Source organism: Zalophus californianus, chromosome 4 (assembly GCF_009762305.2).
Source record: "Zalophus californianus isolate mZalCal1 chromosome 4, mZalCal1.pri.v2, whole genome shotgun sequence".
NCBI lineage: Eukaryota > Metazoa > Chordata > Mammalia > Carnivora > Otariidae > Zalophus > Zalophus californianus.
The window spans coordinates 66,286,868-66,314,317 of record NC_045598.1 but is presented as its reverse complement, the minus strand read 5'-3'; the positions used below and the strand labels follow the sequence as shown (position 1 = coordinate 66,314,317).

General features: G+C 35.2%; 1 long non-coding RNA gene across 1 annotated transcript; it reads left to right on the top strand.

The window, feature by feature from the left end:
• Positions 1 to 385: 385 nt before the first annotated feature.
• Positions 386 to 6,103, top strand: LOC113932614. Its single transcript, XR_003523103.1, has 3 exons — positions 386 to 442; positions 5,550 to 5,672; positions 5,811 to 6,103. It is a non-coding gene; the product is annotated as an uncharacterized LOC113932614 (long non-coding RNA).
• Positions 6,104 to 27,450: the final 21,347 nt, after the last annotated feature.

Below are 27,450 nucleotides of genomic sequence, written 5' to 3'. Positions count from 1 at the left end.
TCTTTTCTGCACAGTGTGGCAGAACAGTTAAAAAAAAAAAAAAACTACCAGGAGAGTAGCCAGTAAAAACTGCTACAGATTTTCATAATTTTCCCATGCTCACTAGGGCTTGGAGAGTAGCAAATATCTTCTCTGCTCTCAAGTAGGGAACAGAAGTAGCTGGGAGAGTCAGATTTGGAATCTAATTCCAACAGGAGAACAGAATACATGTATGGAGTGTCATGCAGCATTTAAGCTATCTAAAGGCAAATGAAATCATAATTCCTTTAGAGTTCTAAATGATTCACCATGGATACTTTACAAGGAAGTGGGGGTACGGGTGGGGCTAGAGAGAATTCTGTTCTAGAAGCCAAGAGGAGAAAGCGTTTCAAGAGAAGAGTACTGAAGTCAAGACAGCTAAGGACTGAAAGCATCTTGTGGATTAGCAACCCAGCAATCACTGGTAAACTGAGGGACAGCAAGCACAGTTCTCGTGGGTACATACACCAAACTACAAGTTTTTGAAAAAGTCGAAACAGTATTTTAAGTGAAAGTAGCCAATAATGTACTTAAGATAGCACCGCAAATATTGGCAATGAGGATGAAGAGAGAAAGCAGTAGTTGAGGGGTATACAGTCAGAGGGAGGTGGTATTGTCACCGTTGTTTTCTTGTGGAAGGCCAAAGAAATAATCAGATAGCTGTTGGAAGGAGTAGGAGTGTTTAAAGGACCAAAAGAAAGATGGCAGTTTATAGAGTAAGTTAGCAGTGGTGTAATTCAGGTCACAAGAGAAAAGTTGTGTCTTAGAAGGGGTGGGGAGTGACCACTTTCTGTATTAGATTTTCCCTTTGGTATTCGGAGACTTAGGTATTAGCATAAATAAGCCCAGAGAATTGGAGAAGTTATGAAAACACATTTATATGGAGGCTTCTTTTTGGTCACTTTTTATTGAGTTCAGTGCTTGTAATCTCATTTTGATTCAGCATGGATTTTCTGTTTTATTGATAGCCTTGCCCTTCCATATTTTGGATTTCTGTTCTCTTTCTTTGCTTCTCCTTTTCATTTGCCTGATCTGAGATTCCCCCATACCTTCTGCTCACACCTGATGGCAGTACATAGTTCTGAAAAATGCTGCATTATGTTTAAGGTATATATGCATCTGAAAATAGTTAGAATATGACTTCAGACATTTTAGAAACAAAAATCACTATAGCAAAATGTCCCAATTTGCTGGACGTCTGACCATTTATTTGAACCACAGACGATCAGTTATATCACTTGTTTTAAAACTCACAACACTGGAGCTTGCTAATAAAGGTGTCTATAGTATGCCCCATTTTATTACATTGGTATAACTGTTATAAAAGTGCTATAACTTCTGAGACTTTTGTCCGTCCTTCCTTCCTTCCTTCCTTCCTTCCTTCCTTCCTTCCTTCTTTCCTCACTCCCTCCCTCCCTCCCGCCTTCCCTCATTTTTTTTTTGTAAGATCTCAATAGTATATTTACAATTCCAAAACTTGGTTTTATCTCTACCAACATGGTTTTGAAAAAAGTCTTCCTCTGCTTATATGACACCATTTATCTTACCAGGGCCCTATTTATTCTCCCTTTGAAATTTTGTGTTTTACTTACTTATTCTATTTTTAGTTTTATTGTGAAAAATAGCTTAGGCACAAAAAAATTGTCTGAGACATAACATATACAAACTTAGAGAACAATAATGTAGGAGTTACTCATAGCTACCCCAGAAGTTATCTCTCCACAATCGCATCTCTTTCCTTCCTCCATAGAGCACCACCAAATTTTGGGGTAATCATGTTCTTGCTTTTCTTTATAGTTTCTAACACCTATGCATGTCCTATGCTCTTGAACATTATATACATAGAACCATCCTGTATATATTCCATTATCTTGCCTCTTCAACATCATATCATTGATATTCAATCAAGTTAGTATACGTTATTTTAATTCATTTATTATGATTGACCATGAAATATTTACCTATTCTACTGTTGATATACACTGGGCTGTTTCTATTTTTTACTATTATGAACAATGCTGATTCTGGGAGTGCTAAAAGAAGTAGGGAACTGAATCTACCGGCTAGTGCAGGGGTATGGGCCATCACTGATGTGATGCTGAAAAGAACAGGAAGCAGACAAAAGGGAGCAAAGCCTCCATTCCTTTCCCTGCCTCCGGTCTGCCTCAGTGTCCCCATTTGCAAAACCTAAAGGAAACCAGATGACAAATGATAAATATATCATCACTACCCCAGCCCCCAAAACACAAAGGTGGTTTATAAAGGTGAATTTATAGCTGAGAGATAACAGTTTAATAATCAATAAAAAATAATAATCAATAAAATAGTTGAAATAATTAGGCAAAAAATTAGAAATCTAAAGGCATTGACAATAGAAGATAAGAAGAAATTAAGGATGGAGGCTGGAACTTACAAAAAGGTATGAAACAAATAGGATATAGAAAAGGCAAGTAGCTTGATAAGAAATACACTGGGAAAGAAAATGTACAGGGTTTCAGAGGGATTTGAATCCAGGTCTGGGTGAGTCCATATACCATGTCTTTTCAGTTGTCTTGCTGTCTCCCACAGACGACACTGAATTTTTTTAGAAAGATTTTCCTATTTAATTAGACCTATTTTTGAAATAATGGAAAGACCAAACTTACACCAAACTTAAGAAGAAAATGTTGCTTCTCAAAGATTTTCAGATGCAATTTTGTTTAAAATAGTCTGGTCTGTTTTAGGAAAGGAAAATGACAGAAGTAAATATCTTATTATTAATATTTTCAAAGAGGTAATAAAATTATAGCTCATATAAATGAGTGTAAAGGAGGTTGAGATGAAAGTATGTCCAAAAAATGAACTGACATTTATTTTCAACAGAAGAAAGGGCAATGGGAAACAAATACCCAAAAATTGGCAAATCCTCAGTCACTATAATTGGACTTTTCTTAATAAATTAAATAATTAACGAATCAGTAATATGAGGTATGATGCTATACCTTGATCTTTATGTCTTTTTTTTTTCTTCCCTTTCAAGAATAAGACAAACAGGTACCTGGGTGGTTCAATCAGTTAAGTGTCTGCCTTAGGCTCAGGTCACGATCCCAGGGTCTTAGGATCCAGTCCCACATTGGGCTTCTTGCTCAATGGGGAGCTTGCTTCTCCCTCTGCTTGCCGCTTCCCCTGCTTGTGCCCCCCTGACCAGCAAATAAATAAGTAAAATCTTAAAAAAAAAAATAAGACAAGTGTTTTCATTCATTTACTTTTATAAAGTCAATTATTGTTTATATCATGCATACTTAATTTTTTTCACACCAATCCTGTCTGATTTTTTTGCATTTCCCTGGAGTTCAGATTGATTCTTCCTAAACTGTATTCTATAAAATTTTAAGTGATGATCTGTCTTTGGTAAACTCATCTTTTTTGTGTATTAAAATGCATTTTTAAACTTGTTTTTCACTTACACATGACACCTTTTTAACTCATTATCTCTTGCTTTTTATTTTTGCTATTGATACATCTAGTATTTATTTAATTGTAATCTTATTGTAAGGAATATTTCTTTTCTCTATCCTCGTTGTTTTGTTTCTAGTTTTTCTGTAAATTCCAGTTAGTTTACATACAGTGTAATATCAGTTTCGGGTATAGGATTTAGTGATTCATAACTTACATATACTACCCAGTGCCCATCACAGCAAGTGTCCTCCGTAATAGCCATCACCCAGTTAGCCCAACCCCAACCATCTCTCCTCCAGCAGCCCTCAGTTTGTTCTCTACAGTTAAGAGTCTGTTTTATGGTTTGCCTCTCTCTCTCTCTCTCTCTCTTATTCCCCCTATGTTCATCTGCTTCATTTCTTAAAACTTTTTCTCTGAGTATTTTAAAGTATTGGCACAATGCTCCCCAGAGTAAACTCCTTATAATTTATCAGACTTGAGGTTTGCTGTTTTTACCAAGGCTATAAAATCATTCCTTTATTAGGTCTAGAAAATTCTTAGTTAATACATCATCACAAACATGCTTTTTCCCCTATTCTTTGTATTCTTTTCTTCTGAAATATATATACATATATATGTGTATATATATATATATATATATATATGTTATAGATGATAAAGAGAGAGATGTGTTTATATATATATATATATATATATATATATATAATACATATGTTGGATTTCCTATCTATCCTGTCTCTTCAGCTCTCACGTTTTTCTATTTTTTTCCTCATGCTTCATTGTAGGGAATTTTCAGATGGTCAATTTATTGAGTGTTTTTTCACCTGCACATAGCTTATCCTTTTACCTGATTATTTATTCAGCTTAACTACTATGTAAACTACAGGCTCCTGACAACATAATGATACATAATTTTATACACTGAAGGCTCTGTCTCCCTCAAAATGTAGCAACACCATTCAACTTCAAAAATGTGTTTTGCTCTTTCCACAAGATCAAAAACATTGTATTATAATAATTTGTTTTGGTTTTCACAAGACTAGAAATATTTTTTCACACTTATTCTTTGTGCTATACAGAAAAACCTAGCTTGATACTGTGGCAGCTTCCTACTTTCCTTGAATAGTCTGTGAAAATAACTTTTGAAGTTAGTAGACCTTATATAATTCAAAAAAAAGAAAATTGCTAAAAATAAGAGAAATATGCTTATATGGCCTCAAAGGCTAACGAGAGCCCTAGATGATGCGTATTATTTTTCACAGAAACCAAGATGATGCAATTAGAAAATACGAATCCACTGCAGGACCCTAAGGTTGTCAACAGAGAATAGTTGCGAGAATCTCCATTTACTTTAGCTATACATGCTGTTGTTTCCTTTGGGTGGTAAATTCTAATTTGGATTATTCATATGCCTGCAGTAATTTTTGTCAATCACAAAGCCTTAAAACACTCACACCATAAACACCCACACACCCACACACACACTTCTAAACAGAAGTACTCTATAGGTATATAAAACTTTTACAAAAAAAGTAACAAAATGACTACATTCTTACAATTTGAACACCACTTGACAGCTTTAATCACTTTATCTTCCCATCATTTTTCCATGTCAAAACCACCTCCAGAGGTCGCATCAGAACAAAACATTACTTAACTTGAAAATGAAATTCCCCAAACCTATGTCCCTATTTGGAAGTGGAATAGGTTGCTTTGTTTTGAAAGAAATCACTATTCACAAAGCCAAATTAGTAAAAAGCATAGCGTTATTTCAAAATAAAGATAATCCGTGACATTCTCCCGCCCCAACCCCGCCCTGGATGCTTAGAATGTGTTATTTTCTTTGGGTAAGATCTTGGGCAATGGAACCAAAAGACACAATTTTGAATTCTTGCCCTGTCACTTTTTTAGCTGTGTTACCTTGAACATGTGATTTTGTCTCTGTATTTGTATATTTATATAAAAGATGATGACATCCAACATCTCTTTGAAAGTATTACTAGTTAAGTAAGATAATACTTGTAAAGTGCCTGTCATACTCTTCATACTACATTGATGTTACTAGTTGTTACACTATCATTATTCAAATGCAGTGTTATTGACAGCCAGAGAGTTTCCACTTGAAGTTACTGTCCAGGACTATTTGGTGGGACATGAACCACTGCAATGATTCCCAGGTGGGAAGAGCCTCTCTGACCCTGGAAGAGCTCCTCAAAGTAAGGATTTGGTTAAAAACACGCTGATTTAGTTCCTGCATTCCAAATGTCCTCAATTAATGTAATCTCAGTTTGCACAAAATGAAGTTTTCTCAACACTACCACAATGATTGTTCAATGACTGTTTCCCTTCTACAGGATCCCTTCTGCTTCACTGCCTAGGAGCAATGTTCAGACCAGCTGTGATTTGTGTCTCATCTCATCTCAAACCAATACCACTACTGAATTTGCTTTTTTAATATGAATGGCTTTCATGTTGTCTATGAGTTGATTTTAAAAAGTGTGCTGTGCTTCAAGTGGACATGCTACTTTTAGTTTTATGCACTTTGAATGATCTGTATGTAAGAAACTGCAAATTGGAATGTTTTTAATAGAAAAGATCATGAAATTATAGATCTGAAGGACTATTTTGAAAAAACAAAGCTGTGAAATTTTATAAAGAAATTGAGAAGGAGGTGTTGATATAAATTTTTATGTAATCTAGTCTATAGTTTTTAAAGAATTTTATTCTATAAAACTTAATATGTTATTAAATTGAAGTAATTTATACACCATAAAATAGTTGGGAATGTTCTTTTTCAAATGTATTTTTATATAACAGAAATATATCATTTAATTGGGAATATATTCACATAGCTTCCATGTGTATTTAGCAAATATTCAATAAATATCTACTACATACTGGTCATTGCTCACATACTGGGAATATGATGATTAACAATGTAAAGTCACTGACCAAGGAGTTTTCCATCTGGCAGAGAGGAGAGACAAAAGGACAGATATAAAAAGACTACAAAAAGTGCAATACTGAGATATGCACAGAGTGTCTCTAGGACACATAAAAGGCCCTCAAAAGACGTAGAAGAACCTCCACAAAAGACTGGGTAAGAATGTTGCTGATTGAAGGAACAACATGAACAAAAGACAGTAAGGCAGAGGATTAGGGGAATGGAGTCTGGAAACCAAAAGGTGGGAGTAACTCATTATGACAAGTGCATACAGGCTGACCACGGCGGGCATGGAGAGGTGAGCAAAACCCAAATCCTAAAGGACTTCATGGGCTATGCTAATCAATTTTGATTTTATCATGAGAGATATAGGAAACTATTAGAAGGTTTTAAGATGAGGGGGGATGGTGTGACCGGATTAGATTTTAGAAAGAATCTGACAGAGGACCAGAGAAGGGAGTGTAGAAGCCATGCTCAGAGGAAAGGACTCAAGTGGGAGTGGGTGGACACGGGGAACCAGGGGGATCTACAGCATCTGAATCAGAGTGATGGTGAGGATGGCAGACAGTAGACGGTTCAACAATTTTGTACATGGAATTGATACAAGTTGGAGTCGATCTCCTCATGTCAGTTTTGGGTCACATTTGCTTTTCCATTTCAGGTTTCAGTCTTGCGCATATCAGGGAGTTAGGAGGAGCTTTCAGGGCAAGAACTCCCGGCTTTGCTACCCGTATGTCACTTGTGATTGAAAACGCAAACGCAGGTCACCAGGTGAACTGCTGTATCCTTGCCTAACTCTACATGGTGCGGGTAAAAATCAGTTGAGGCAAGAATGATTTTATTGTTGGAAAATGTTAGCCTCATCTACACAAAACTTAATGAAGTGGGAGAAAAAAATGTGAAATATCTCAAAACTAAATATTGCACTCACAGATGAAATCATAGTTCAGTGCTGTCAGTGTGGTTAAGTCCAAATTGTCATTAAACTGACACCTTTTCTAAGCAATAAATTGAGAATTATTATGTAAGAACTCTAATAATTATTACTAACATTTGTGAGGATTTTACCACTTGCAAAATATTTTCCAATCCATTATCTCATCATGAGATACTTTTCTGATATATTGTATTCTATGTGATATTAGCAATATATTTCGTAAAGTTGAGATCACTCAGACTTTCTATGTATGAGTTAGCAGAGCCATGGTCTTTCCAAAACATATTATCTGTTGAATGCAGCCAGCCACATCCTTACAGGAATTCATCTGTTTGAACATATTACCCTTTATTTGAAAATCTCTTCATTGGCTTCCCATAAAAAAATCTGTATTGATTTTAAAGTTTTTTTACTCACTTATAAGGCACTTAATGGCCATAGACCAATATGTGTGCTAGATCTATTGTTTCTACATATCCCTTGTTACCCATTGAGGTCACAATGAACAGGCTATTTAGTCCTTCCAAAAGCATAAACTCAAATCCCTTGAAGCTGAAGCTTTTAGAAAATATGTTCCATGATTGTGGAATGTAGTTGTAATTTCAATTCGTTTTATTCCATCTGTCTGCATGCAAAAAGAAACAGTTGTGTTTGGTTGCATCTCAAAATGCTTAAGATTATTATTTTTGGCTGTCATATCTTAGTGTATGTATATCTTTAATAAAATCTACTGATATGCTTGATCCAGTTTATTAAGCTTAAAATTGATAATTTTCTAGCTCCAAGGGACATCGAACTTCCTCCTACATGATTTCCTACGGAAGAAATAAATAGGTTGTTCTGGCAAGTGGATGCTAATAGACCACATAGAAAAACAAATTCTAAAAACAATATAAACTCTTCCTTTTATTCTCAAACGTGCACTTCAGGTTCTAAAAGAAAGAATTGTGGGTGAATCAGCTAGGTTTAAAACTAGAGAATTGGAATTATGAAAAGACATTTAAATTGTATATAATAATGCAATTGCTAGCATCTCAATATACAAAATAAAATGGGGACAAATGATCCTTATAGAAGAGTTCCAAATAATCTATGTAGACATTCTTCTCTCCAGAAGGTAGAGCTTGATTCTCTTCTACTTGAAGGTGGGCTAAGAGGATAACTCACTTCCAAATAATTAAGTATGAAAAGAGAAAAACTACATTACAGTAGAGATACTTGGCAGTTTTTAACTTCATCAAAGTTAACATCACCAGGGATATGTTGTTGATATCATATAATCTGCAAAATGTTGTAATGAGAAGGCCATTTCACCTCTGTGGCATTCTTCCTCAAAACTCTTAACCTCAGTTTGGGTATAAGAAACCCATCAGAAAAATCAAAATTGAAGGACACTCTACATCACACTGGACTACTGCCCTTCAAAACTGACAAGGTCACTAAAAATAAAGACAGAGGAGCTGTTCCAGACCAGAGGAGATTAAGGAGATGTGATTACTAAATGCAATATGATACCCTGGACTTGATTCTAGAACAGAAAAATGATGTTCATGGAAAAATTCTTAAACCTTGCAGTTAATAGTAATTCACCATTAATTTCTTTGTTTTGAGTAATGCACCATGGTTATGTAAGATGTTAATATTAGAGGAAAGTTTCTAGAAGCTAGAGTATATTTGAAATTCCACAAAATTTATTAAGCACCTGCTATTCTTAAAACGTTGTTAAATAGAGCTACATCTACCGTATATTCACTATAATTCTCTTCACATTTGTATTAATTTATAATATTGATAAATGTTTTGAGCCTCAACTTGAAGAAATGAAAAGGTCAAGATGATAATTGCTTACTAGCCAAGTAACACTTTACTCCATGGAAAAAAAATAGTGCATAGTACCTATCTTTGTGATAGTAATTTCAACCGCAAAAAAAAAAAAAAAAAAAAAAGTTGTTTAAGGGCTGTTTTCTTTTTCTTTATTGCATTATCTTTCATGCCTTATACTTGATTTTATAATATTTTGAGATTTTCACATACTAAATATGGAAACCAAATAAAATATGATATAGCATGCCATCCAATAGAGGCCGCTAGCCAGGAATAAGTTAATGTTCCATTCACACTAACAGTTTTTGGGAAAGTCTGGCCACTCTGAGGTCTGTCTCATTATCTGAAAAACAAAGAAAGAGGTGATCTTTAGAACTCTAAATTTTATAAATCTTAATAATACGATGAGGGTAGAAATCCTTTGCAAATAATAGCTTAAAATAATTTTAATCATTGGGCGCCTGGGTGGCTCAGTCATTAAGCATCTGCCTTCGGCTCAGGTCATGATCCCAGGGTTCTGGGATCGAGTCCCACATCGGGCTCCCTGCTCGGCAGGAAGCCTGCTTCTCCCTCTCCCCCTCCCCCTGCTTGTGTTCCCTCTCTCGCTGTGTCTCTCTCTGTCAAATAAGTAAATAAAATCTTTAAAAAAAAAATTAATCATTTTCAACCATATTTTTGTGAAATGTTTTTGGCTAGATAACATGCTATTAAAATCACAGCCATATACTCAAGCAATCATAACAACTATGACCTTTTTATGCATATCTGCTTTGGACTATTTACATCGCTATGCCTAATCAGGTAATTAATACATTAATACAATTTCAAGTGTATGGACACATGACAATTGACCAAGAGATAACCTACTATAATACACTAGACACAATTTCATACACAGCAAAATTTCTGTCTTCGTTCTGGCAATATCTTCTAAAGAACTTTCTATGTCAGTCTACACCTATAGTTTTTAAAGGGAGCAACAGTGGAAAAGAGTCACTCTCAAATCCCAGGTAGTTCCTCAAAAAACATGTGAAGTTTTGATTTTTGATACAATCTCAGTGAGTTTGGAAATCTTGTAGGATGAAACTTTCAGCACAATCTTCAGTATTTGTTTTCTAAATATCATGCGAGTTATGTATTTATATTATTTATAATGCTGTACGTTTTCTTTTTTTTTTTTTTTGATAGCAAGACCAATAGGATTAAGGAAACATAGAGATAGAGGGGAAAAGAATGTGCAATGTAAGAAGTTGATGTAGGAAAGGATGCTCTTTGGAAATAAGAGGGCAACATTAAATAAGATGTTTCTTTCTCAAGTCTAAGTACTTTCAACCAATCGGGGCACATGATGCAAAATGAATACAGCTGATCACTGAGACATGGACTGTGGCTTGTCAAGACCTTGGGCCAAACAGATACAGCAAGTCACTCAGTTCCTTTTCCTTTTCAGAAAATCTTTCTTAGCAAGAGGCAGCTAGTTTTTTCTCACAGCAAGCAAGAATCAGCATGTGAAGCTTTGAACAATCCTGCACTGCAGGGAATGTTTTGCAGAAACTGCATGACAAGATTGCCAAAAAGATTACCTCTTGATTTCCTTTGTCCTTGGGTTTATTTCATCTAATAATGGGGCAAAGATGGTGTCTTCTACAATGAAGAGAGAATTTATTCATGAGTTATATGCAGCAAAATTGTTTTAAAATCCTTGTTCCTCATAATTTTCTAAGAAAACAATACCTCATTGAATATAAAATGTATGTTTTTACTTTTAAAAAATGTTTATCATCCTACTATACTTTATAAGCGTAGAATTAATTTGTTCTTGCAACAGCTTGAAGCCAGAATTCTAAAAAAAAGTATTTCCTCCTTCTCTACTAAAAAGGTGTGAACAACCATCAGAACATAACAATATAGGGTCAAAATAAGTGAAAATCAGCCCATTTAACTAAAACAGAAAAAATCTATAAATAATATAATACTATAAATTTCAAACATGCTACTTTTATCTGTTACTTTGAGGTCTGGTAAAAAAAAAAAAAATCTTAGATATCAACTATTATTGCACTAACAGACATGGCTGTCCTAGCCTAAGAAATACCATGAGGTTAGTGTCAGAACACATAGTTTTAAGTACCATTTCTATCGCTCAGTGCTTAGCATTTTGAATTGTATTTTCTTGCCTATGAATTGAAAATAATGATGGTTAGATTGCCTAACACATATAGTAATTTTGAGGGTATAATAAAAGGTTACATATTTTCTTAGAATTATAAGGATATATTTAATAAAAAATAAATAAAAATCTAGTGCACAGAAAAATTTATCATTGTAATCTGTCACATTTAGTTTACCGTAATCATTCCAAATAGTCTACTAGTTATAAAGTCACGTAGTTATGAGTATCTAGGAACCCCACTTACATCAATGAATAGATCATCCAGGCAGAAAAATCAATAAGAAACGTCAGCCTTACATGACACCTTAGACCAGATAGACTTAATAGATATATATAGAACATTGCATTCAAAAGCAGCAGAATACAGATTCTTCTCAAGTGCACATGAGAAAATCTTCAGGATAAATTATATTTTATGTCATAAAACAAGTCTCAATAAATTTAGGAAGATTGAAATCCTATCAAGCACCTTTTGTGACCACAAGGTTATAGAACTAGAACCAACTACAGGAAGAAGACAAAAAATAATTCACAAATATGTGGAGATTAAACAACCTGCCACTGAACAACCAATGGGTTAACAACGAAATCAAAGGAAAAATTAAAAAAAAAAGCAACCCAAAATCTTGAGACAAATGAAAATGGAAATACAACATACCAAAATCTATGGAATGCAGCAAAAGCAGTTTTGAGAGGGAAGTTCATAGCAATACAGGTCTATCTCAGGAAACAAGAAAAAGCTCAGATAAACCACCTAATTTGCACCTAAAGGAACCAGAAATAAAAGAACAAATGAAGTCCAAAGTTAATAGAAGGAAGGAAATAATGAAGATCAGAGGAGAGATAAATGAAGTAAAGACTAAAAAGACAATATAAAAATTCAATGAAAGAGCTGGTCCTTTGAAAAGACAAACAAAATTGACAAACTACTAGCTAGACTCAATAAGAAAAAAAGAAAGAAGGCTCAAATAAAATCAGAAATGAAACAAAAGTTACAACTGATACCAAAGAAATACAAAGAATCAAAAAAGACTACTGTGAACTGCTGTAGGCCAACAAATTGGACAACATAGAAGAAATGGATAATTTCCTAGAAACATACAGTCTTCCAATATTGAATCATGAAGTTAACAGAAAATTTGAATAGACCAATTTACAGTTAAGGAAATTGAATCAGTAATCAAAAACCTCTCAACAAATAAGTCTAGGACCAGATTGCTTCACTGGGTGAAGTCTACCAAACATTCACAGATTTCATATCCATCCTTTTCAAACATTTTCAAAAAAATGAACATCAGGGATCATTTCCAAACTCATTTTACAAGGCCAGCACTACTCTGATACCAAAACCCAAGAATGTCTCAGAAAAAGAAAATTACAGGGTGATATGCCTGGTAAACATAGATGCAAAAATCCTCAACAAATTTTAGCAAACTGAATTTTTTTTAAAAAAGATCATACACCATGATCAAATAGGATTTATTTCAGGGATACAAGGATGCTTCAACAACCACAAACCAATCAACGTGATACACCACATTGAAAAAATGTCAATAATATTATATTGTATATTTGAAAGTTGCTAAGATAGTAAATCTTAAAAGTTCTCATCATAAGAAAAAAGTTTTTGTAACTTTGTATGGTCACAGATGGCAACTAGGTCTATTGTGGTGATCATCCCTTAGTGCATACAAATATTGAATCATTATGTTATATACCTGAAACTAATATGTTATATGGCAATTTTACTTCAATAAAAAAAAAGCATATAGGTGTGTGAGGACACAGGTAAGTTGGGATCAGGATCAGGATCACTTCTTCTTGAAGTGACATGTGATCTTGAGATCTGAAAGATGAATAAGAAGTGACCATGTAAAAGATCAGGAATAGAGATGGCCTCCAAGTAGATAAACAAGCATATGGAAAATATGGCAACACAAGGGAATTTAATTTGGAAATTAATTCCAAGGCTGGAATTAAAAAATATATAATGGTTCAGGGGAGTGATGACTTGAGTCAATTCTGAAGAGGTATGTAAGTTTCAGCTCATGTTAACTGTCAAGTATAGGTTTCTACTCAAGGAATCATAAGAAATATTTAAAGAAGTAGAGTAATATAAATAATCAGGTGTCCATTTTTAAAAGATCATTCAAAAATAATGTGGAGAATAGATTGGAGGAGGACAATTATAAACCGGAGGGACTAGTTATTTGGTTATTTCAAAAGTCCAGGGCAGAAATGATAACTGGTCAAGAGGAATGGCAGGATAGTTGGAAGTGAACAATGTAGTAATATGTTTTGGAGGAGAGGGCTCGAACACGGCAAGAAAGAGGAAAAGGTCAGTGAGAACATGATATGTAATCTGGCCAAGGCGGGCTTCACCAAGGAGATGCTCTTTGAACGTAAACCTAGGACAACAGGAAAGAGCCAACACAGGACACTTTGTAGAAAAGAGAGAACAATGAGTGCAAAATCTCTAAATTTGGAATTCATTCGGTGGGTTTGAAGAAGAGGAGGGATATTTAACAAGATGTAGGTAGGAAATAAAATTTTGTAGTAAGATAATGAAGTGATATTTTCTTTCTTTTTTTTAAGATTTTATTTATTTATTTGACAGAGAGAGAGAGAGCACAAAGAGGCAGACGGGCAGGCAGAGAGAGAGGGAGAAGCAGGCTCTCCACTGAGCGGGGAGCCTGATGCAGGGCTCGATCCCAGGAGTCTGGGATCGTGACATGAGCCGAAGGCAGATGTTTAACCGACTGAACAACTCAGGCGCCCCAATTTTCTGATGACTCTTGAACTATTAGGCAATAGCATTGTGCCATTGAGAGTGGAAGAGAGAATGTTGATATTTGAGGAAATATAGGGTGTAAACTGGTCATTTTGAAGAGTGGGAGCATGAAAGGCTTTGTCAGGTTTGTTTGTCTATTCAACAGTGCAAAGGAACATATGATGCTAAATATAAAGTGAGACCGGTCAACAGATCTGTGTTTTCTCTTTCCCAGCCCATGTAATCAGCCCTCTTCTCATGTGAAATTTGCAATAGTGTTAACAATCATCATTTTGCCAGTGGAGTGTGACAGAAAGAAAATGGGCCAAGAGAGTCATTCTAGTCATGTATGATAAAAAGCAAGGTGGGGAAAGAGGGATTAAGTATGCATCAGATGAGGGTAAAGAGCCAGCGCATCTGGTGAGTGTGAACAATGTTTAAGTATTATTATGGGACCTGGCTATGATGGGCTAAGAGTAGAATGCTTTACCTTGTGATTTTGCATCTTGTGCATTGGACGGTGAATGCAAGTTCCCCATTGCAGCACTTGCCAGTATAATAGCCATTAGCCACTGTGGCTGTTTTAATTTGCGTGCTAATTAATTAAAAGTAAACGAAGTTATAAATACAGTTCTTCAGTTCAACTAGTCATGGCTCAAGTGCCCGATAACCACATGTAGCTAGTGATTATGGTATTGGACGCTGCAGAGCTATAACAAGTCTGTCAAGGTTCTATCACACAGTGCCAGTCCAGATCGCCATCTGTGGAATGGGTAGTGGAGAATGAAGATAAGGAAGATCAGTTAAGTGAGGAGGACAGAAAAATAAGGATCTATGATGTCCATTGAGTCTTTACAAGGGTACAAAACTCCAAAAAATGGTGACAGAAGGAAAGAGAGAACACTGTGGGGCTAAAACTTCAGTGTGGGTGACAGCAACAAGAATGTGTAAGGAGAGCTCTCATAGGGATGGCAAAATTGTGAAAAGATGTAAAAGCTTTAAACACCAAGTAAGTATAGATGAGCAATCCAAGGGGAAAGGGAAGGGAGACTGAGGCTTCCAGGAAGAGGAGATGCCATATGCAGGCTCATGGAGGCCATGAGAAAGCATGATCCTTTAGAGAAAAAAATGGGAATAGCTTCACATGGCTGGAAAAATGAGAAGTGGAGTGCCTAACACACTCACACAACCGTTTCAGGTTCGTTAACACAGTTAAGTCCACCAATAGCTTCCCTGGGAGGCTTGCTAGGAGACTAGATAGTCTCCTAATATTTAATTCTCTGTTGCTTCAGTGGTGTCCTCATCTTCTCAGCAATTTGCTTGTGTAAATAACAGCTCCCCCCACCAACCAAATGGGTATATAAAGAGTAAAGTGTAATACATGTAGTGCTGGTTATAGGACTTTCTAATAATATCCTGGATAGGGACACCAGTGGGATTGTCAAATCCAATAGAGATAAAATAAGCTCCAATGGCAAAAACATATATGTATATGTGTAAGTTTTCACATATACTTGTGTATAAATATATGTAATACTATATATGTAAAACACATGTACACATATGTGCATAAGATATACAAATCTCTTACAACATCATGCTTCTAAATAGCATTTATTAAATCTCTCACTTAAAAGGAAAAAACTTTGGGCGCCTGGGTGGCTCAGATGGTTAAGCGTCTGCCTTCGGCTCAGGTCATGATCCCAGGGTCCCGGGATCGAGTCCCGCATCGGGCTCCCTGCTCCTTGGGAGTCTGCTTCTCCCTCTGCTTCTCTCTCTCTCTCTCTCTCTGTCTGTCATGAATAAATAAAATCTTAAAAATAAAAAAATAAAAAAAATAAAAGGAAAAAACTTTTTGAGCAAAATGTGAAGGATTTTTCTATTCTCCTTATGAAATCAAGGGAAAAAGAAGCAATTATCAAGATAATTCAAGGATAGAATAGGAAAAAAATACTTGCCTAAATTATCTGAATAGTTAGTGAAATACTTGAGCTTAAGGCCTCAATTATCCAAGTAAATGAATCTGTTTTTTACTGTATTTTGCTTGTACATTTAATGAATAAATTAAATTTGCCTATGGTTCTAATTTGCCTCAGGTGCTAGAGAAATTCCTTCCTTTCTCTCAAGCTACAATTAAGTCTCCGTGGGGCTAGGCTCAATATTATTCAACATATAACATATTATTGTTATTCTGAGACATGTTATGGTAAACTGTGATCAAAGCATACTAAAGGTGTAGGCTATGCCTACACACAGCCAAAACATCCATATGAAAAAGTATAAAGCAGCTTGCTTTGCCTAAATGAATGCCATAGGAATATTGCTCATTTGGTAATTAATGAATCTTGATCTTGATAGCTTAATTTTTTCTTTTTACTGACATGTTTTTAAAATATTGAAATTATAACCACAAACTATATTTAATTAACATAAAAAAGAGGTCATAACCTGGTCAGTTTGGGTTTTGTTGGGCATTTTTCACAACCATGCAAATTATAAAATACAAAATATTATTTCTTGCCAAATGTTTGAAGTTAGCCATGTTTAAACTTTCAGAATTCTAAATTGGTAAGATGTGATCAAGGCATCATTTTTAGAATGCAGATGTAAGAATTCCTTGGATATATTGAAGAAGAGAACTACTAAACTCATAATATACCCTTGATAAATGTATTCAGCTTAATTGATTTAAATGAATTATTTAAAGGAATGAGTGGAGTCGAATTTCCAAAGAGAGTGGTTTTGTTTATTTCAGAAATGTCATTATCATCCATGGTCTGTTGCCATCTAAAAACAAAAGACCAAAGGGTATGCCTATAGGGATATTGGCAGGGAGAGCAGATGTTCTGGGCTAAGTCCATTGTAATTCTAACTTTATTGTATAGCACATTGCACATTTTGAACTTATATTTATGCTTTAAAATTCAGAGATCATAGCTGAAGTGACTTCCCAAATATATCAATAAGAAACAGCTTGTTTAGTAAATGAAGTATCAAAATGCTATGATCATACTCTGTTCTCTTTGATAAATTGAGTAGTACTGTGAATCTCCCTCTGACACCCTTTTTTCTTATACATGCCTAAAATTTGAAATTCGATATGCCTGCAACTTACCAAGAACGCAACAGTACTGAACTGCCCTTAGGTTTTCTTCTAGATAAGATTCAGAGGCCTTGCATCTGAAAGGAATTGAGGACACATTTTAACATGAACTGAAATAGATTCAGGCTGAATGTTCCCTAAGTGGTAGAGAGGGCAAATAACAGATTTTCGGAAGTGGTAACCACATCAGGTCAACCCTAAATTCAACAAGTGAGATTCATGATGCCAATGATCATGGTCACAACAATCAAAATTTGTATGTCGTGCCACTCTGCAGACTGTGGTTGGTCACAGCCAAATACATTTTAATATAGTCACTTATCTATAATTTCAAACAACTCATTCAAACACGTATTTGGTCTACTTCAATTCCTAACAACACTGTGAAATAGTCAAGTCAGAGAAACTACCCATATTTTCCAAGTAAGAAATGTGTACCTTTCAGTTATGTGAGTTGTTCAAGGTTTTACGAGTAAAGTAGCTTCATTCATCTTTACTCTGAGTCCCAATCTATTTTCATCAGACTATAATATTTTGCCAACACCTAATGATCCATTTATATCCACTCAAGTTCATTATAAACACTACTAATCTGCTAAAAGAGCAAAAGAAGCAACACACTGCTATTTTCTTCGTGTATTTTTTTCATGATAAATGTACTTTTTAATCCCCATCACCTGTTTCACTCACACTCCACCCACTTCCCTTCTGGTAATCATCAGTTTGTTCTCTGTAGTTAACAGTCTGTTTCTTGGTTTGCCTCTCTCTTTTTTTTCTTCCTCATTTGTTTTGTTTCTTAAATTCCACATATGAGTGAGATCATATAGTATTTGTCTTTCTCTGACTGACCTATTTCGCTTAGGATTATACTCTCTAGCTCTATCCATGTTGTTGCAAATGGCAAGGTTTCATTCTTTTTATGGCTGAATAATGTTCCATTGTACATATATACCACATCTTCTTTATCCATTCATCTTTCAACGGACACTTGGGCTGCTTCTGTAGTTTGGCTGTTGTACATAATGCCGCAATAAACATAGTGATGCATGTACCCCTTTTATTTAGGATTTTTGTATTTTGGGGGATAAAAACCCTGTAGTGAGATTCCTGGATTGTAGGTTAGTTCTATTTCTAATGTTTTGAGGAACCTCCATACTGTGTTCCAGAGTGGCTGCACCAGTTTGCATTCCCACAAACAGTGCAAGAAGGTTTCTTTTTCTCCACATCCTGGCCAACACTTGTTTCTTGTGTTTTTGATTTTAGCCACTCTTACATGTGTGAGGTGATAGCTCTGCAGTCTTAATTTGCATTGCTCTGATGATGAGTGATGTTGCACATCTTTGCATGTGTCTGCTGGCCATCTGTATGTCTCCTTTGAAGAAAGGTCTGTTCATGTCTTCTGCCCATTTTTAATTTGGATTATTTGGTTTTTAGGTGTTGGGTTATATGAGTTCTTCATATATTTTTCCATAGTAACTCTTTATCAGATATGTCATCTACAAATATCTTCTCTCATTCTGTAGGTTGTCTTTGGTTTTGTTGACTGTTTCCTTCCTTGCACAGAAACATTTTATTTTGATTCAGTCCTCTTCATGTCCTTCTTAAAATTAATTTCTATCAAACTCAAGTACATAAAAAGCAATTTCGGAATCAAACCAATTTGGAGGAAGAAAATTCATGGCATTATAATGCAATAATAAAAATAAATTTTGTATCTGACTGCAAACTTTTAAATTACAATTTTGAATGAATCAAGTTGTATCTATAAACAATTTCTTATTTAAAATTCATACATTTCCTAGAATGCAGTAAAAAATATGTAAAGCATGACATACTCTGGAAAGATTTTTCTTACTCTCACATATCAAATGTAAAATATACCTCATCTCTGATTTTGAAAATGCACAATGATATGACTTCCAGTGAGAATTTTTCCATAAGAATCTGTACCCTTTTTTGTCACAGATATTTATAAAGCCAATTTTTATTGTACATCCTTTTAGTATAGATGCATGAATTAAATTAATATTGATGTTATTTATTCTATATGAAATTATACATTCTTTCTCAATATTCTTTGAACTCTTTCAAATGAGCCATATAGAGCCTGGCTTTAATAACAGCAAAAGAGGATAAGGGTAGAAGTTTTGAAACAAATTTTGTTTTGGAGAATTTTAAATTTGGAAGCCGTTGTAAGAAATCCTTATAAAAAATAAGAATTAATTGGATCGGCTGTTAAATTTCTTAAACTGGAATTTGTTTAGTGTCAAATTTATTTTGAGCCTGTTTTCCAAATCCTCATGCAATCCATATGTATGGTAATCTTGACAAAATAAGGTGGCTACTATATTCACAACTCTGGGACTTACTGAAGCATCTTGGGAATTACTTGGCATTTCAAAAGTAACGTTCAATAAAGCTATCAAGCAGTTATTCTGTCATTATCGATAACATTTCATAATAGCAGGGAAGTTGAAAATTGCCCATGGGGAGAAAATTGTACAAAAAATAACTAGTTCTTTTGTAATTTGATTTCACGTGTACATCATATACCTTTAATAATATTTGAGACATGAACTGATAACCAGCTTAAGTCGGTTGCCTCCTCCAATATAGAAAAATTAGGTTTTTATTCAATTACATTATTTAACTATTTACGTATTTTTAGAATTGAGAAAGGCACCTTACCACTATAATCAATGAGATTTGTCAGATCACAGCAAAATAAGAGCTATGCTTTCTTCAAATTCCAAATATATGTGAAGATAAAAAATTGAGTTCTAGTGTAATTGTTATTCCATGAACACACTACCAAAAACGGTAATTTCTTTCTTACTCCTTTGACCAAAAATACTAATGAATACTTGTTGAGTGTGTTCTGTATACTGAGCACAGCCCTATCAAGTTAGTAGCTATAAAGTTCATTTTATGGATGGGGAGACTGAAGTCCTATGAAGTTAAGTAAAATGCTCATACTCATTCAGTTGAGAAGTGAATTTATTTATCTTTGTTTTTTTGTTGTGTTTTTAAAGATTTTATTTGTTTATTAGAGAGAGAGCATGAGCTCAGGGGGTAGTGGTAGTGGCTGGGTGATAGACGGAGAGGGAAAAGCAGACTTCCCACTAAGCAGAGAGCCTGATGTGGGGCTCGCTCCCATCATGACCTGAGCCCCAAGGCAGATGTTTAACCGACTGAGCCACCCAGGTGCCCCATGTTGACAAGTGAATTTAATCATCTAGTTTATCTAGTCCAGAATCCATGCTCATATTTACTAAACTCATGTAAATCTGTTTCAATGTTTGTTGCTTTTTGTTCAATTAGCATTATTTGACACTTGTTGTTGTTAATCCCAGGAACCAAAAGCTTTCTTACTGCATTGGCCAAAATGGGAATTAAATGCCTTATCTTTAATTGTATTATTCTAACCTTATTTATCAGGTAGAAAGTTAATTGTCACCTGAAAGAGTTTCCAATTCAGAGTTAAATAAGTGTGTATATAGTAGAGTTTTACTATTATATTCAGAGTGAATTTTTGGTTTTCTGAATAAGCTTATTTTGTTATGTCAAACATAATGAAAATATTCCCTAAGATCTAATCAGTGCATCATATCCCATTCAAACGATATCAGCTAGATACTCTGAGCTATTCTTCCTTGATAGGTTCACCTTGTTTACTTAAAGCAAAACTATGAAATTTAAAAACCAACATATTTTCTATATCTTACATTAGAATATGCTGACACTTTTACTTTATTTCTTTACTGTATGCATCATGGCTCTGATCTTTGTATTATGTATCATTGCTTCCTCGAAGTCTCCTTGGTGAGTAAAAGATGAACTTTAAACCTTGTCAAGTGGTGATCAATATCAGTCTTCAAGGAATAGCTTACAACAATAGAACTTCAGGACTCCTTAAAAGAATACACTGTTCAATTTCTTTAATATATTTTCTGTCAAAAACTGTAATAGTATGATTGAATGTAAGGTACTTTGCATGCAATATAAATCCTTTACAGTGTCAGAAATAAATGTTCCTATATAAGCTGATATCAACATTTTAAATGATAAGCAATAAGATCTCATCTATATCAACCACATTAATACATTGGATACAAATCAAGAATAGCTGTCCATGTCTTATTTGTTTATAAACTGCTAGATATTTTATTCAAAAATATTACTTAATAAGAATATTTTCAATCAAATTCAGTTATTCTACTTTTCAATATAAAGGGACAGTGATGTTAATAAAATCTAGTAGTCTAGGGCTGTTTTTCATTATTTTATGCACATTTGTGATAAGAAACATATTTTAATTATATTCAGGACAGGCACAAGGGAAGGGTTTTTATAGAAACCAGAAAAGGCCCAAAGCTATGATTATATTTAAGTTTTGTAACTTAGCCAAGTCCATTATTCATATTTATAATTTAAAAAGTCATAGTGGTTTCAAAATATTTAGACCCCTCCTGATTGTATTAATATTTGATATTTGATTAGGTTAAAATGCAAATGTGAACCCTCCATATGGTGCAGAGGAGCAGAGGAACAATATGTTCCATGTGGCCAAGCCACCTTGGATCTTTCAATAATAAATATTCACAAGCTCCATTAACACCACATCATCACTACTTAAATTTTAACCTACCAGGTTTTGGGTCAGTGATAAAATTTGGTCAGTATCTTCACAACAGCAGACTTAATGCTAGTAGAAAGTATAGGACATGAGAGTGGAAAATTTCACTGAAATAAGTGGAATGAAATCCTGCAATCAAATATTTTCAAATACAAAAAAAGTGGGTAGAAATAAGAAAATAACTTTAATTCTGGAGAGTGAAAGAAAATATCTGGTAAGACTAAAAATTAGGAAGCAAAAAAAAAACAGTTTAAACAAATTAACTTCCTGTTTCCCGTTTGCCTAATTTTATTTTTAATTGTTGTATAAATTTTTATTTTGAGGAATATCTTAAGAAACACTATAGCAAATTGATGTAAGAAGATTAGAAGGCAAATGAATCTCCAATGATGGAAGATAGTGATTCTGGTCAGCATATATTATTTCAGATTTGAGAGCTGGATAGTGAAGTCACTTTGCAAAGACTAAATAGTTTAGATCATTTTTTTCAAGACCAAAATATTTATGAAATATATTGATGGAAGGATTGTGATATTGCTTAGTGCATGGAGAAAAAGAGGCCTGAGCAATGAAATTGATCCCTGATTTGGCCAGTTAATTTAAATGTTTCATGTTGGAGGTGAAGTTCACAGAGCGATTTTTAAAAATGATGTATAGTTTAGAAGAAGAGCAAATAAAACAAATAGGCATTTTCGGTTTGCTCCTTGGCATCCACCTTCCACTTTGAGTAACCATGATGAGGAGTCAGAGTTCACCCAAGACCAAAAGTGAGGCTCAGGAAGCAGACGAAATGAATTAGTTTGTTCAAGGTGTGGGTAAGGGGCCTACTAAGGTCCAGACAGAGGTCACCTTGGAACTTTCACATGGTTTGCCTGGACAAAAAAAGGCTTTTTTCTTGCAGATGTGTTGATTTGAAAAGTGAAATGCTGCAATTATTTTCAGATGACAATAAACCCAGTTTATGAGTAAGTCTGATACATTAAGCAGGGCACAGTAAAACATAGAGAAACAGACCTAGAATCTCAGTGACAATGAGAATGACCTGACTGAGCCATACCGAAGTTTGCAGTATTTTAGGATTGACTCAATTACCCATGCCAATAAACATATTTTATTAAATCAAAATGGATTTTTTTATTTGCAAAAAAACATCCCCGTAAAAAAAAGGAAAGTGAGTAAATGGACTAAGACCTATTTAATCCCACAATTAGTCCAAAAAAAGAAGAAGAAAAAAGAAAAGAAAAGAAAAGAGAGAGAGAGAAAGGCAAATACACACACACATACACACAAGTAACTCAAAGCACAAAACTTACTTAAAAGTTTGATGTTATGCAAATTCTAAAAATTCCGAAGTCAGATAATGATCTTTTCTTGTCCTCACTTTCATTATTTTTAGCTCCTTGCTTTTAGCTAGACTTTTCCCATGTGAGCTTAGCATGGAGAATATTGGAATTTTCCTGTGGATCTTAAAAGTCTTATTCCTTGACGAATCAGGGGCTGCATTATTCATTGAGGAGTTAGGAAATGCTATAGCTTGGCAATTTCACTACCTTTAAGGAGATGAAGGAGGTCAAAGAGCTTGGATATTTTGGGCTTCTGATCGCATATGAACCTTTCGTCCCTGTTATGGTCACTCGTCACATGTGCATACTTAGCCAGATGCTGCAGGAGCAGCCTCAGCAACTTAATCTGGTGCCTCACTAGAAAGAATTTTCCTTCGCTCTCCACACTAACCACCTAATCTTAGCTTATCCCTCTGGGAGCCCACATTTTCAGCATTTTCTTTCACCACTCTGTAGAGTCTGTGACTGCAGTGTAAGCAACACCCAAATGGCTCATTAAAGCCATTATTATTAGCTTCAAACAATCCCGGGAGGTCTGATCAGCTTTTACCCTATTTCATTCTGTCTGTGCACTGAGTAGGACTATATTAGGACAAAGATGCCTCAGTTCCTGAGTAAGCAGGAAACAGTATTATTTTAAAATAGCAAAAAGCATAGAGGGGTAGAGATAGCAATGGATTTAGTTAGGGTTTTAGTAAACTACATTGATTATGAAAATTAAGAATTTTTCCCAACAACCCCACAGAAGGAAATTCAGAATGAACAGGGCTTTTATTATCCCCTTTAAAACTCTAGTTTCTCAATATTGATTTAAAGCCTTTTCAATACTAATTATATATTTTCTGTGTCATTGGGTATGAAAGGATTTAGGTGGAAATTGATGACATCTACATGTATTTACGTATATGCACATGAAATGTATATTTCAAAGGGTGACAAAGAAAAAGCACAGTTTTGCATTGCTGGTGATGGCTTGGTTAATACTAAGATGTGTGGTTGTAAATGACAATGTCCACGTGTGTATAATGAAAATCATAAGCTTATCTACTTATACTTGATGCCTTTTAGAATTTTTGGTAGGTCATAATTAGAACTCCCCAGTGCTTGATTCACTCCTCTGCATTAAATAAACCACTTAGTGAAATAGATGATCACATTCTGCACATGAAGTACTTTAATATGACTAAGTAATATGCTGGAGACCTAAAAGTTGCATTACCTGGAATATCTCATTTTTGTTGTTGTTTTCTGACTCTTTATTTTACCTTTTGATCCTTCAGTACACTATTGAGCCCCTGTGATTTATTTCTGAGAATTCTAAGGTGATGTCTTATATGTGCTCAATGAACCTGGTGTTTGTGCTACTCTATCATGTTCTCCTCTCACTCTGTGTGGCCATAGACTCTGCCTCTGCTCTACAGGGTATCAGAGATCTCTGAGAGCATCCTCCTCCTTCACCTAAACAGCTGGTATTCCGGGGCATCTCTGTCAGGAATGCAGATGTTGTAGCTTTACTAGCCTCCACCTCCTTTGTCATCCCTCCACCTCAATGTCAGGCCCTGTAGTACTCAAAAATTTTCTCCTGATGACTCAAAGCTGTAAGCATTTATCACACTCAACACCCAAAGAACAAATAATCCAATCAAGAATGGGCAGAAGACATGAACAGACATTTCTGCAAAGAAGACATCCCAATAGCCAACAGACACATGAAAAAGTGCTCAACATCACTCGGCAGCAGGGAAATACATCAAAACCACAATGAGATACCACTGCAAATTTTGCACTAATATTCAGGAAATCACAAAGAACATATACCTCTGATTATAGTCACATGATATTAGAGAACACACCACAGGGGTGCTTGGGTGTCAAGGTGTCACAGGGTCCATTGAAATGATATGTCTAGTCCTTTTTCTCTCTTAAGATGTAGGCATAGACCTAGAGGACTGTAGACAAAGATATATGCAAGGTACCCTTAGTTTTTTTTTTTTATTAACATATAATGCATTATTTGTTTCAGGGGTACAGGTCTGTGGTTCATTAGTCTTACACAATTCACAGCACTCACCATAGCACATACCCTCCCCAATGTCCATCACCCAGTCACCCCATCCCTCCCACCTCCCACCACTCCAGTAACCCTCAGTTTATTTCCTGAGATTAAGAGTCTCTTACACTTTGTCTCCCTCTCTGGTTTCATCTTGTTTCATTTTTCCCTGCCTTCCCCTATGATCCACTGTTTTGTTTCTCAAATTCCTCATATCAGTGAGATCATATGATACTTATCTTTCTCTGATTGACTTATTTCACTTAGCATAATACCCTCTAGTTCCATCCACATAATTGCAAATGGCAAGATTTCATTTTCTGATGGCTGCATAATACTCCATTATATATGTATACACCACATCTTCTTTATCCATTCATCTGTTGATGGACATCTAGACTCTTTCCATAGTTTGGCTATTGTGGAAATTGCTGCTCTAAACATTGGGGTGCACGTGCCCCTCCAGATCACAACATTTGTATCTTTGGGGTAAGTACCCAGTAGTGCAATTGCTGGGTCATAGGATAGCTCTATTTTCAACTTTTTGAGGAACCTCCAGACAGTTTTCCAGAGTGCCTGCACCAGCTTGCATTCCCACCAACAGTGTAAGAGGATTCCCCTTTCTCCACATCCTTGGGAACATCTGTCCCTTTCTGACTTGTTAATTTTAGCCATTCTGACTGGTGTGAGGTGGTATCTCATTGTGGTTTTGATTTGGATTTCCCTGATGCCAAGTGATGTGGAGCATTTTTTCATGTGTCTGTTGCCCATTTGGATGTCTTCTTTGCAGAAATGTCTGTTCGTGTCTTCTGCCCATTTCTTGATTGGATTATTTGTTCTTTGGGTGTTGAGTTTGTTAAATTCTTTATAGATTTTGGGATACTAGCCCTTTATCTGATATGTCATTTGCAAATATCTTCTCCCATTCTGTCAGTTGTCTTTTGGTTTTGTGGACTGTTTCCTTTGCTATGCAAATCTTTTTATCTTGATCAAGTCCCAATAGTTCATTTTTGCCCTTGCTTCCCTTGCCTTTGGCGATGTTTCTAGGAAGAAGTTGCTGCGGCTGAGGTCAAAGAGGTTGCTGCCTGTGTTCTCCTTTAGGATTTTGATGGACTCCTGTCTCACGTTTAGGTCTTTCAACCATTTGGAGTCTATTTTTGCGTGTGGTGTAAGGAAATGGTCTAGTTTCATTCTTCTGCGTGTGGCTGTCCAATTTTCCCAACACCGTTTGTTGAAGAGACTGTCTTTTTTCCATTGGACATTCTTTCCTGCTTTGTCGAAAATTAGTTGATCATAGAGTTGAGGGTCCATTTCTGGGCTCTCTATTCTGTTCCATTGATCTATGTGTCTGTTTTTGTGCCAGTACCAAACTGTCTTGATGATGACAGCTTTGTAATAGAGCTGGAAGTCCGGAATTGTGATGCCACCAGCTTTGCTTTCCTTTTTCAACATTCCTCTGGCTATTCGGGGTCTCTTCTGGTTCCATACAAATTTTAGGATTATTTGTTCCATTTCTTTGAAAAAAGTGGATGGTATTTTGATACGGATTGCATTAAATGTGTAGATTGCTCTAGGTAGCATAGACATTTTCAAAATATTTGTTCTTCCAATCCATGAGCATGGAACATTCTTCCATTTCTTTGTGTCTTCCTCAATTTCTCTCATGAGTGAATATTCTATAGTTTTCTGAGTACAAATTCTTTGCCTCTTTGGTTAGATTTATTCCTAGGTATCTAATGGTTTTGGGTGCAATTGTAAATAGGGTCGACTCTTTACTTTCTCTTTCTTCTGTCTTGCTGTTGGTGTATAGAAATGCCACTGATATCTGTGGATTGATTTTATATCCTGCCACTTTACTGAATTCCTGTATGAGTTCTAGCAGTTTTGGGGTGGAGTCTTTTGGGTTTTCCACATAAAGTATCATATCATCAGCAAACAGTGAGAGTTTGACTTCTTCTTTGCCAATTTGGATGCCTTTTATTTCTTTTTGTTGTCTGATTGCTGAGGCTAGGACTTCTAATACTATGTTGAATAGCAGTGGTGATGGTGGACATCCCTGCCATGTTCCTGACCTTAGGGGGAAAAGCTTTCAGTTTTTCCCTATTGAGAATGTGGGTTTTATCAAGAAAGGATGCAGTACATTGTCAAATGATTTTTCTGCATCTATTGAGAGTATCATATGGTTCTTGTTCTTCCTTTTATTAATGTAGTGTA